Source organism: Mustela nigripes, chromosome 2, assembly GCF_022355385.1.
Source record: "Mustela nigripes isolate SB6536 chromosome 2, MUSNIG.SB6536, whole genome shotgun sequence".
In the NCBI taxonomy this organism is placed as follows: Eukaryota; Metazoa; Chordata; class Mammalia; order Carnivora; family Mustelidae; genus Mustela; species Mustela nigripes.
The window spans coordinates 60,606,354-60,616,514 of NC_081558.1; the positions used below are offsets into that span (position 1 = coordinate 60,606,354).

At 46.6% G+C, this 10,161-nt stretch overlaps 1 protein-coding gene across 2 annotated transcripts in view; it reads right to left on the reverse strand.

Moving 5' to 3' along the window:
• Positions 1–8,426, reverse strand: part of MYRIP (myosin VIIA and Rab interacting protein) — a 396,334-nt gene extending 387,908 nt beyond the window's left edge. Inside the window, exons 1-2 of one of the 2 annotated variants that reach the window (XM_059390490.1) lie at positions 8,157–8,426; positions 7,769–7,887 (exon numbers count right to left, since the gene is read on the reverse strand). The gene's annotated coding sequence lies outside the window, so the exon portion shown is untranslated. The remainder of the gene's footprint in view (positions 1–7,768; positions 7,888–8,156) is intronic. The other variant, XM_059390489.1, reaches the window with a different exon arrangement.
• Between the last annotated feature and the right edge of the window lie 1,735 nt (positions 8,427–10,161).

Below are 10,161 nucleotides of genomic sequence, written 5' to 3' on the forward strand. Positions count from 1 at the left end.
AAATAAGTCAAGCAGAGAAAGACAACTATCATATGATCTCCCTGATATGAGGAAGTGGTGATGCAACATGGAGGCTTAAGTGGGTAGGAGAATAAATGAAACAAGATGGGATTGGGAGGGAGACAAACCATAAGTGACTCTTAATCTCACAAAACAAACTGAGGGTTGCTGGGGGGAGGGGGTTTGGGAGAAGGGGTTGGGATTATGGACATTGGGGAGGGTATGTGATTTGGTGAGTGCTGTGAAGTGTGTAAACCTGGTGATTCACAGACCTGTACCCCTGGGGATAAAAATATATGTTTATAAAAAATAAAAAAAAAATAAAAATAAAAAATAAAAATAAAAAAATTAAAAAAATTAAAAAAAAAAAAAAATTAAAATCCTTGAGGAGAACACGGGCAGCAACATCTTCGACCTCTGCCGCAGCAACATCTTCCTAGGAACAACGCAAAAGGCAAGGGAAGCAAGGGCATAAATGAACTATTGGGATTTCATCAAGATCAAAAGCTTTTGCACAGCAAAGGAAACAGTTAACAAAATCAAAAGACAACTGTCAGAATGGGAGAAGATATTTGCAAACGACATATCAGATAAAGGACTAGTGTCCAGAATCTATAAAGAACTTAGCAAACTCAACACCCAAAGAACAAATAATCCAATCAAGAAATGGGCAGAAGACATGAACAGACATTTCTGCAAAGAAGACATCCAGATGGCCAACAGACACATGAAAAAGTGCTCCATATCACTCGGCATCAGGGAAATACAAATCAAAACCACAATGCGATATCACCTCACACCAGTCAGAATGGCTAAAATCAACAAGTCAGGAAATGACAGATGCTGGCGAGGATGTGGAGAAAGGGGAACCCTCCTACACTGTTGGTGGGAATGCAAGCTGGTGCAACCTCTCTGGAAAACAGCATGGAGGTTCCTCAAAATGTTGAAAATAGAACTGCCCTATGACCCAGCAATTGCACTATTGGGTATTTACCCTAAAGATACAAACGTAGTGATCCAAAGGGGCACGTGTACTCGAACGTTTATAGCAGCAATGTCCACAATAGCCAAACTATGGAAAGAACCTAGATGTCCATCAACAGATGAATGGATCAAGAAGATGTGGTATATATACACAATGGAATACTATGCAGCCATCCAAAGAAATGAAATCTTGCCATTTGCGACAACATGGATGGAACTAGAGCGTATCATGCTTAGCGAAATAAGTCAAGCGGAGAAAGACAACTATTATATGATTCCCCTGATATGAGGAAGTGGTGATGCAACATGGGGGCTTAAGTGGGTACGAGAAGAATAAATGAAACAAGATGGGATTGGGAGGGAGACAAACCATAAGTGACTCTTAATCTCACAAAACAAACTGAGGGTTGCTGGGGGGAGGGGGTTTGGGAGAAGGGGGTGGTATTATGGACATTGGGAGGGTATGTGTTTTGGTGAGTGCTGTGAAGTGTGTAAACCTGGCGATTCACAGACCTGTATCCCTGGGGATAAAAATATATGTTTATAAAAAATAAAAAATTATATTAAAAAAAAAAAGAACCAATAAACATGAAGATATGTTCTGCCTTGCTAGAAACAAAACAAAACAAAACAAAACAAAATAAAAAACAAGAGTCTTGGGGCACCTGCGTGGCTCAGTCGTTAGGCACTGCCTTCAGCTAAGGTCATGATGGGCCCCATGTCAGAATCCCTGCTCAACAGGAAGCCTGCTTCTCCCTCCCACTTCCGCTGCTTGTGTTCTTCCCTCTCTTGCTGAGTCTCTGTGAAATGAATAAATAAAATCTTAAAAAAAAAAACAAAACAAGAGTCTTTGTGAAACTGGAAATGATGATGAATAATCGTGTTTAATGCTGGCAAGGCATGGGGATCTGGCACATTTGCACATGATTAAATAGCAAAATGAATTTATAAACTTTCCTAGAGGGTTATTTGGCAATATGTATAAAAAATTTAAGGAAAAGTAAACAACTTTCAACAAAGTAATTCATGCTAAGGAAACAAACATGTATAGTAGGATGAAGTTACAATAGCATAAAGTACTTAATGTTTTAAAGAACGATTTTGTTGAATAAATTATGGTACCTGAAAGAAATGAGTTATGAGGAGGACAAAAATAATGTCACAGAAGAATAATCACTGACATTAACATTACTTCTATGTTGTTGAGTTTAAAAAATGATATTAGAGGTGTTTAAAAAATCACATTCAAATGGTCCTTATTATTCAAGAGATTATTCAAGATATTATTTAAGGGGCGCCTGGGTGGCTCAATGGGTTGAAGCCTCTGCCTTCGGCTCAGGTCATGATCCCAGGGTCCTGGGATCGAGCCCCGCATCAAGCTCTCTCCGCGGAGAGCCTGCTTCCTCCTCTCTCTTCCTGCCTGCCTCTCTGCCTACTTGTGATCTGTCTGTCAAATAAATAAATAAAATCTTTAAAAAAAAAGATATTATTTAAGATATCAGGAAAGTGTTACTGAAAGTGAATCCACTTGAAATGGAGATCAAAATTTCACAGCAAATAATGGAAAATTAGAAGTTTTGATTAACACTATATTTGAAAAAAATAAGAAAATGTGTTTTATTTGATATTTCACCAAATTTTTGATACCAGTATTTTTCATGGAAAGGGGTATTTAGGAGGGATCCTAAAATTCATGTTGAAGCCTAAGGTATCAAAGATAACCAAGATGATTTTTTGAAGAAAAAGGCTAAAAAGAAAAGAATTATTATAAAGCTTTAATAATTCAGTGAAATGGTATTAGCTCAGGAATCACAAAGAGATGAATAGAAAAAAGCAGCATTCAGAAACAGATAAAAAAACATAAGAGAAATTGATATATGACAGAGATGGCAACAAAATAAGTGAGAAAATAGGTAACTATTCATTAAATGTTAATGGGAGAAGTGGTTTTCTGTATGCAAAACAATTAGATCCCTGCCTCACACAACACAGAAATATAAATTTCAGGTAAGTATAAGATTTGAAAGTTTTTTTGTTGTTGTTGTTGTTGTTTTAATTTTGTTTATTTATTTGACAGACAGAGATCACAAGTAGGCAGAGGCAGGCAGAGAGAGAGAGGAAGAAGCAGGCTCCCTGCTAAGCAGAGAGCCTGATGTGGGACTCAATCCCAGGACCCTGGGATCATGACCTGAGCTGAAGGCAGAGGCTTTAACCCACTGAGCCACCCAGGTGCCCCCAAGATTTGAAAGTTTTATCTGGGAAAAGCAGCAATGTACAGAAAAGAAACTCTGAAAACCAAACTATATATTTTTAGCAATCTCTAAGCGAGGGGTGCCTGGTTGGCTCAGTGGGTAAAACATGTGACTTCTGATCTCACGGTTGTGAGTTCAAGCCCCACACTGGGTGTAGCGATTGCTTAAAAACAAAATCTTTAAAAAACAAACAAAAAACCGCTACAGGAAATGCAAGTAAAAAAGCAGTAAAACACATTTCATGCTTATTAGATGAACCAAAATTAAAACATCTGATGGCACAAAGTAATGGGGATACAAGGAGCTTCAGGACAGTGATAGTAGGAGTAAAAAGTGGCCCAACAACTACAGAGGACAATCTCCAAAACCCAGCAACAGATAGATGTTGATATAAGCATATCCTCCTACCCAGTTATTCTACGTCTGGGGATATAAATCCTAAACACACATACACTTGCATAAGACCTTATCAAGGATATTCCCTGCAATATTTTTCATAACAGCAAAAGGTAAAAACATCTTTTTGTCCATCAATGATGCATATTCAAACTCTGGTATACCAAACAAGGAAATATTATGTCAAAATGTATAAACTAAACTTATGATTATCAACAAATGTTATCAACATATGTTTAAAAACAATGTTGGGTGAAAAAAAGCAAATTACAAAAACAAATAACAGACCTCCATTTACATAAAATTTTAAACATAAAATAAGACTACACATTCTGGTGGGCCCACACTCAGTCCCAATGTTGCAGGTTGCAGGGACTCAATCCCAAACTCTCATCCTTCACTGTCTGGATTTCCCTCTTGCTCGGCAGGAAGTTTCTACTTAATGGCAGTCCCATACTTTGCCCTAAGTAGCTACTACATGCAAGGCTCTCTACCAGATGTCAGGGAAGACAGAAGAAGAATGGTGCAAAGCTCCTCTCACCCCACATAAGGGCACACAACTCAGCTGGGGAAGTCGTCTGGGAGACTTGGCACTCAGTTCTTGCTCTGGCTCACATAATGTAAAACTCAGAAAGAATGCTTCCAGGCCCAGTTCCTTCATCCTGAAAATGGGAAAGCCACCCTCCTCCCGTGATGAAGATTAACTGAATATATATATGTCGGGTCCAGCACATGGCAAGTATACAGCACTCTTGGCAACCACAGTCATGGCAGCCAGCACATGAATACAATCTTCTAAGCAGCATCTCCGTCACACCAACAGTAAAAAGAAAAGGCACTGAATGGGTCTGCTTGGCCCTCTCCACAGCCGGATACAACAGCCCCCACCCTGTGGTCTCCCCTTGGGACTTGGCCCCCACCCTGTGGAACACAGAGGGCATTTCATGGGGCAGCAATTTGGCTACACCCACGCCTCTTTATTTTTACAAGTTCACCACGGACAGTGCTCTGGAAAATAGCAACCTGCCTCAGGAAAGAGAACTCCTTCTCTCACACCTTTGGGGGAATTCTGGGGTAAGAAAATCACAACACACCTAAGCTAGATTCTCAGCCAATTCTCTTTAAAGTTCCAAGAACACAGATGCCTGGGTGGCTCAGTGGGTTAAGCATCTGCCTTCGGCTCAGGTCATGATCCCAGGGTCCTGGGATGGAGCCCCACATCAGGCTCCCTGCTCTGCAGGAAGACAGCTTCTCTGTCTCCCACTCCCCCTGCTTGTGTTCCCTCCCTCGCTGTGTGTCTCTTTGTCAAATAAATAAACAAAATTTTTAAAAATGAAATAAAATAAAATTCCAAGGACATGCCACAGTTCCATACTATCCAAGAAAGGGCAACAATGTCTCAGCTCCCCATTCTCCAACACACAGGTGCCTCCGACCCACAAGGCACCCTCCTGAAAAGCTGGGACAGGGTTTGATCCATGGGCTTAGTGTAGCAGGTACCAGGGGCGAAACTTACCTGCCAAACATGGGAAAAACCACAGTGTTTGGAAATCATTTCTGGAGATGCCAAACTGTTGGATTTTATTCCTGGGACTGCTTCCCCTGGACTTGGGAAAGAATGCTGGGTATTGCTGGTCTCCAGCCAACGTGGTGCCACCATGTGGCAATAGCATAAACAGTTTATAAATCACTAAGCCTTGACATTCTTAGATCCTCTATCAGTTTTTAATTTTGAGAAATTCAAAACATTCCCATTTTTACGTTTCCGATGAGAATTCAAATTTTCTATGTATACTTTACCATGACACTATTTCAGACTTGCATTTTTCAAATACATTCTGGTGAATAAACTGGCTTCAATTTATCAATATCAGAGATGTATCTGGGGTCTGGCTTGCTTCACCGCCCAAGAACCTATTGAGGGGAAGGGAGGAGACAACAGGTGTAGACTCCACCCAGCTCCTAAGACCAAATACTTCCTCCTAGATTTCTGGACTGGCTTACCTACAACTACCTTTGGTTTGCATACATTAAAAGAGGAGGTAGAAAATCATCAAGCAGTTTCATTTTAGCTCTGAAACTAAACTGGTGAAAGAAATGATAATAGGAATAAAAATAAAACTCGCCTGACAAAACAAAGCAGAATGATGATTACCCTTGGGGGACAGTACCTATAGAGGACGGGGGAGAGTGGGAATATTCTAGGTCTTATTCTGGGCACTGTTTACACAGGGGTGTTCAATTTGTGAAAATCCAGAGTGTTCACTTCATATCTATGCCATTTTCTGTCATTATGTCATAGCTTAATATAATATTAAACAAAGCCACCAAGTTCTGATCACTTGTCCCTCTTTAACTTGCCTTTGGGACAAAAGGCTGTGCAGATACAAAACTAAGAATAGGGAAGGCATGTTTCTCTCAGTTATTTCAGTCTTTGTCATTTGATTTCTCCAAAGGCCAAGGCCACAAATGCTCTCCTTTTGCCCCTTTGGAAGGAGAGGAAGGAGAAAGGACACAATCTAGACCACTGTGAGTTTACATCGCTGGACCTGGCTAACTTCACTTTTCCAAAAATGAGCAAACTCTGGAGCAGGCAACTGCCCCTCCCCTTCCCCCTCTACATGAAACCAAGGCCACAAAGATATCCATGTCTCCACAGAGACACACTTCAGCTCCACAGAGACAACCACCCCACATACACACACACAGACACAGTGCCTCACCACCACCAGAGACAGCCCAAACCCCACAGAGACAGCTAGCTTCCAGCCCACACACCACAGACGGGGTAAGGGGACATTGTGAGAGATGTGGCTACCCATGGACAGATAAGGAACAGCAACTGGAAGATGAAATGTAGTATTTTCAAAGTCTTACCAAACTAAATTTCTCTGGAAAGATTTTTAGATCTAGTAAGGTCCAGAGACTGCTGTTAAAAAATTTTTTTTTCTTGAAATCACCTCCACTTCTACCTACAGCTCAGATCGTCTGGAACATCTTCCTTCTGCTTCCACCTCTACCATGTTCCCTGAACCCCAACTGCCTTGGGAAGACTAAAAAGCAGGGATTCTTCTGTTTTATAGATTTTTTAAAAAATGAGACTCATAGCGCCTGGCTGGCTCAGCCAGTAAAACACTGGACTCTTAATCTTGGGGTCCTCAGTTCAAGCCCCACCTTGGGCACAGAGATTACTTAAAAAAACAAAAACAGTTGAGGTCCGAAGATGTTTGTCAGACACCACAAAATTATCCAAGTAAATATCTGATCACTGGGTTAGGGCCAGGTAGCCTAAGTTGAAGGGACAGAATAACAATGTCAAAAGAGGGGGATGACTTTGTCTCCAGTCCAAAGCTCTGAGAACCACCCACAGACCCACAGGAGCTGCCACAAAAGAGCTGGAGTAAACTATTCACATCCGGCAACAGTTACACATTCTGCGACTGGACTCCACCCTCCCCAGGAAAAGTGCAACAAACCCAGATCTGGGGACAGGGAGTAGGGCCGGCAGGATGAAGCCAGACTCAAGACACTTTCTTAGAGCTAATGAGAGTCAATGTTGACTAAGCCAAGAGCAGAGCGCACACGCTTCTCTTACGAAGTCCTAGGGCCCAAACTGGTGTATACAGTTAATCTCTCCCATACTTATCCTCAGGAACAGGGCTTATTTGGGAGAAGGAAACAGAGCAGGATGGATCTAAAAGCAGGCACCTAGCAAATTCCCCTACCCTGCCGAGATGTTAGCAAATTAAATGACTGAGATTGGAGAGGATGCTGCAAATGCTGCAGGTCCAGGGGTCCCAGTCGCAGAAGCGCTCGGCTCACCCCAAAGGTCCTTCGCAGATACCCCTCAAACCTCTGTACGGTCCCTTGAGGTCGGCTCCCGACCTCTCCAAATTTGGCAAAGTTAGGGGGAAGGAATTATTTAAAGGAGACGGGGATGAAGCTAAATGACCATCTATCTGCAACAGCGCGCCCCTACCCAAGCAGTCCGCGGACCTAGCCAGACGCGACCCACTAGGGTTCTTACTCCGCGCACCGGCCATGACCTTGAGCGAGTCCTGATTAGTCCCATTTTACAGAAATTAAGAGTCGGAAAGAGTCAAGTCCGCCGCGCTGGGCTGCTCCGGGGTGCTTACCCGATGGTTCCAGGCGCCCTGCCGGTGCGCCTGCAGCGTAGTAGGTGCGCGGTGAACCGCAGCCCAGGAGCTACGTGGCCAGTGAGGAACGCCAAACGCGAGGGAAACGCAGAGTCGAGCTCCAGCCGCGTCCAAGGGAGAAAGGGGCGGTTCCGACTCTGCGACGATCCTCGAGCAAGTTCAAGGACTCCCACCCCCGCCCCCAAGCCCCTCCGCAGAGGCAGACCGGTCGTGCCCAGAGGCCCTCGCTCAGGACTCGCACGGGTGTGTATGGGCGGGCGGGGGGTGGGGGACGTGAGAGACCCCTCCACACACCCACCCCCGAAGTTGCGGCAACGCAACCGGGAGAGTGGCGCAAAGCTGCCAGAGAGGAGGGGACCGTACTCACAAGGGGTGGCCGGGCTGGAGCAGTTCCGTGGCCGGGGTCATCGATGGCGGCCACCGCACTTCAGGACGCCTGGGGTACCTGCCGCAGCAGAGCGGCGCCGTGCGTGGATGAGCGAGCTTCGAGCAGCGAGGCAGGGGCGCGGGTCTGTCGGCGCGCCGGATCTAAGCTGCAGCGCCCTGGGGGCTCGGCCGCCAGAACCGCAGCCGCAGCGGGAGCCGGGGAGCGGGCAGAAGGCGGGGAGCGCGGCGGTGGCAGCGGCTGCGAGGGAGGCGCCCGCGCCGCAGGCAGCTGGGGCCAGCCTGGCCGCAGCGGCCGCCGACACCTGCTGGCCCGGCCCACGGCCAATCAGAGGTGCCCGGGGCGGGGACGCGTGCGGAGGCGGGGCGGGAACGCCAGCGGGGCGCCCAGCCGGAGAGGCGGTGCGCGCTCGCGCCTGCGCCGGGGCAGAGGGGTGCCCGCCCGGCCGGTTCCTCTGAAGCTCCCCCCGCGCGCGGGCGGCTCGCGCCGGGAGGGGCGGGACGCATCGGGAGGAGGCGGGGTTGGGGCTGCGCGCGCCCGGGGCGGGGATCCGCGCCCCTTACTGGGCTCTTCCCAGCAGAGCCGTGCAGTGCTGGGGCCACGGCCTTGGAGCCCCCCAGGCGAGACCTCAGGTCACTCCTGTCATTGAAGTAAGGTTTTCCCTGTCCCCTGCCCCTGAGCCCCGGGGCCCGGACCCTCCCTGACCGCGGAGTGACACGTCACCCGAATCCGGGGTCGGCTTGTCTACCAGCGCTGCCGCTCGCCCAGCGGAGTGTGGGCGCCCTCCCTCCCTAGCCTCTCCAAAGCCTGCGTGGCGCTTCTCCAAAGGCAGCTCTTGCCCCCTTCACAGTCCCTGGGTATTTAAAGTCACCGTGGTGACCCATGCCCTGGTCTGGATTCCTTTCATTCTGCCAGCAATGACTGTGCTGGCGACGCTTAGTCGTTCAACAGACACAGACTGGCTTCGCGCTGGGCTCAGAGTCTGTCCCAGGCTACTGTGTGCCCAAACCTACGAACCCCCCCATCGCAGCCGCACGAGAGGCTTAGTGAGCCGGCGCTGCCCGAAGGCCGCCGAATATTGCTTCAAGTAAGGGACGCGTTCGGGCCCTGGCCAGGAGGCCCAGGTCCTGGAAGAATGCCTGGGAGTTGAAAGGTTCGCCTCCAGGCCAGGGCTTCATAGCGCGTTTGCATTCCCCAGGCGCAGGTCCCGGGATCTCCCTGAGACCTACTGCCTTAGCCCTCACACCTGGGCTGTGAAAACACATTGTCAGTTTTACCCGCAACATGGAAGTCACTCCATCAAAATAATGTGTCTGTGGAGCTACACTGGGTGATTCCTAAACCCCTGGGAGTCCTCTCGCAGGACAGTGGATTGAGAGTGTTCACCCGGTGTAAATTTGCTCAGTAGAAATGGATGGCTCCTTTGCTGATCTGCTCGCTCGCAGCCGCAAAAAACAGAAACAAAAACCTTTAAGAAGGGAACTTGAAAGATAAAAGAGTTGATTTCTCTTAAGATCGAGTTTCCTCTTTTAAAGGGATTTTATTATCCACAAACTGCCTAAAGTGGAAGAAAGTTTGTGTTTTGTTCCTATTTTGTTTACATTCAGTTTTAGTTATCTGTGCTCGATTAGCATTGGCATGATACGAAATTAACCTAGTGCAGATGGCTACACAGTTAACCAGACTCCCTCCCATCCTTGCTCCCAGCCTCTCAGTTCCTCTGCCTGGAGGCACCATTGCCCTCCTGTTCCATTCCTGCTTACCCTAGAGAAAATCTGATCAACCAAAGGTATTCCTCCAATGTTCTTATTTTTACTTTTGTTATACAAAATGGTAGGTCTAACTTCAGGCACAGGTCAGCAGAGGAAAGGGTTGAGTGTAGAATGTGAAAGAGTTACTTTATACATGGGGCCCAGTAATGGCAGCATCTGGACGAGAATCTGCATTCAAAGATTTGACATTAGGCTGGTGTTTGTAAAACTCACCT